The following is a 2,967-nucleotide window of genomic DNA, read 5'->3' as shown; positions in this document are numbered from 1 at the left end:
ATAGCTGTGTTCTTCTAAGTTAGATGTTCAAGAGAACTGCAAAAAGTATTTAAAAATTATCTATTACTATTAGTTTATTTTTACTTTGAATAGTTAATAATGTATATTTTAAAATGTTAATTTTTACCCCTAATATAGTATGCATCCATTAGATAAGTATGTATCTATCCACCTATTTAAAATTCCATCCCTCACACATTGCTTGTGGGAATGTAAGATTGTACAGGTGCTATGGAAAACTGAATATTACACAAAATTAGACATTGAGGTAATCATTTCACTCAGCAATTCCACTTCTAGGTGTAATAACAATAATGACTGAAAACAGATGTTCAAAGAAATATTTGTACATGGAGGTACATAGAAGCACTGTTCACAATCAGTTCAGTTCAGTTCAGTCGTTCATCTCAGAAACCTGTCCTCGATATCTCCTGGGTGTCCTCGATGCAGGGAAAGCAGACCTGCAGAAGCAAGGTTAGTCTTGTTCTCTCCCCAAGACTTTTCTATTTTACCACCCACCATGTTCATTAAATTCGAAAGTGGAGAACATCTAAGTTGAGAGGTATTTAATCAATAAATGATCTGATTCCCATAGGAGTGGAAGAGGCAACTATCCATATTTGTGTTTCCAAATCCCCAGGCTCTGGATTAGAGTCATAATCTGACATTCTTACTGCTTCTTCCTACCCCAGTGAAGCCTGAGGCCTGGCTGTCCAGTGGCCCCACTCCTGGCCCTGGCTGCCTACTGCTGGTGTGCTGTGTCTCAGGATTCTACCCAAAACCCGTGTGGGTGATGTGGATGAGGGGCGAGCAGGAGCAGCCTGGCACTCAGCAAGGAGACATCGTGCCCAATGCTGACTGGACTTGGTATCTCCGAGTAACCCTGGATGTAGTGGCTGGGGAGGTGGCTGGCCTGAGTTGCTGAGTGAAGCACAGCAGTCTAGGAGACCAGGACATCATCCTGTACTGGGGTGAGAAGGAACTGGGGCCCAAGTGAGGATGGGAGGAGATGGTCTTCAAGAACAGAGGGCACTCCTGAGGAAGGGGAGAGACTTGATGGATGAGCTAAGGAGGGAGGAAGGAGAGGGGGAAGAAAGAGTGACAGGGGGAGAGGTAGGAAGGGAGAGACAAAGAGAGAGAGTTTGAGATTCATTTCTGGGACTCCAGTGCCAGAGGAATGTGATAGCGGAACTAAGGCAGGCAATAGGTAAGAATGAAGGACTATAAACTGGGTGGGATGGGGCAAGAAGAACAGACTGTGGGTGGCTGGGAGAATATGACCTCTGGGAATATGAGAAAGGGAATCAGAAATGTCCAATCATCAAAAGCAGGTAAGCACAAAAGTAGGTGTTGACACTTGGGTGGGCAAGAAGGCCTGGAGAACCAGAGAATGGGTTTGAAGTGATATCCCTGTGTCTTCTCCCAGTTGCCAGGACACCCCGCATCCATTGGCTTGATACTTGTGGCAGTAATAGTGCCCTCCTTGATCCTTTCTATATGCCTTGCATTATGGTTTTGGAGACACTGGGGAGTTTTCCTTTTTTAATCTTTCTTTTCTGTCCATCGTTTTATTTTTTCCCTCTGTTTTATCTTTAATATTATGCCTTTTTAGCCTTAATATTTCCACTAGAAAATTTCCTCAACTTCCATCTGTAGATAAATTTGTTTTTAAAAAATTGCAGTAAATTACATCATGGAAAATTTACTGCATTAGCCATTTTTACACATATAGTTTAGTAGTCTTAAGTACATTTACATTTTATATAGCCAATCTCTAGAACTCTTTTCATCTTGAAAAACTAGAAGTCTATGCCCATTAAACCACTTTCCCCAATCCTTGCTCCCTCAGACCCTGGCAACCACCATTCTACTTTCTGTCTCCGTGAATCTCTATACTCTAGGTACCTCTAGAAGTGGAATCATTTGCCTTTTTGTGAATGGTTATTACATTTAGCATTATGTCCTCATAATTCATTCATGTGGTGATCTGTGTTAGAATTTCTTTCCTGTTAAAGATTGTTTTGTTTACCTGTTGATCTCTCAACAGACACATGGGTTAATTCAACAGTCACTTTTTGCCTGTTGTGAATAATGCTGCTATGAACACAGTGGACAAATATCTCTTAAGTTGAGCATTTTTTGCTTTTGTTCTTAACAGGTCATATCAGAATATCTCATGAGCCCTGAATGTCTCCTTTTCCATTAGGAATAAGTATCCAGGAACCCTGAAACTCAAGTTGTCAGCCTAGGAATCAATCTCATCATATTTTATCAAATAATCATCACATTTGATCAAATCATTGTTTCTGTAGGTTGTAAGATAAATCATAATTTATACTCTAGCAGAAACATAAATAAAAATTGTTATGAGACAATATCACTAGCAAGATCCACTCAGATTTCATAGGTGTGATTTGTGAGAAAGAACATACCTTGGAATAAATGAAATGATGTACACAACTTCATGGTGACATGCCTTTGACTTCTTATTTAAAACTTTTTCTTTGCTTCTGCTGAAATATCATTTTTCAAGTTGAACTAACTGTAATTATGCTGAGATAACTGTATTTGCAGAGCTGCTGAGCATTTTAAATAAAATGTCTCCATCTTGGCCTGGATGATTTTCTGCCTATAATGGTTAGCTGAGTGGCTTGTTTCTCCAGAAAGCCTTCCTTAGTGCTACAGTGGAAGTAACCCTCCCTTGACTGGTATCTTGCATAGATCCACTTTACTCATACCCAAAACACTATGGTTCTTATTGTTTTTCTTTTCTTTCTACTTATAAGTTCCTTGAGAGAAGAGCTTGTTCTTGGTGGATCTCTGGCCCAAATCATGTTTTTGTGTGTAGTGTTTTTATTGTTATTCTAAAGCTATCTTGTGTGTATAGGCTAGTGAGATATGGTGGATATGTGTGTATAGGTAGTGAGACTGGTGGATAGTATGGAATATAGCATATGGTGGGTTTAA

At 39.8% G+C, this 2,967-nt stretch overlaps 1 pseudogene; it reads left to right on the top strand.

Annotated features, from left to right (window-relative positions):
* Positions 1–350: 350 nt before the first annotated feature.
* Positions 351–1,546, top strand: LOC128044868 (T-cell surface glycoprotein CD1b-2-like; annotated as a pseudogene).
* The last annotated feature ends 1,421 nt before the right edge of the window (positions 1,547–2,967 follow it).

Source organism: Budorcas taxicolor, chromosome 3, assembly GCF_023091745.1.
Source record: "Budorcas taxicolor isolate Tak-1 chromosome 3, Takin1.1, whole genome shotgun sequence".
Lineage (NCBI taxonomy): Eukaryota > Metazoa > Chordata > Mammalia > Artiodactyla > Bovidae > Budorcas > Budorcas taxicolor.
Note: the sequence above shows the minus strand (reverse complement) of the source record. Positions and strands in the feature narration are given on the sequence as shown.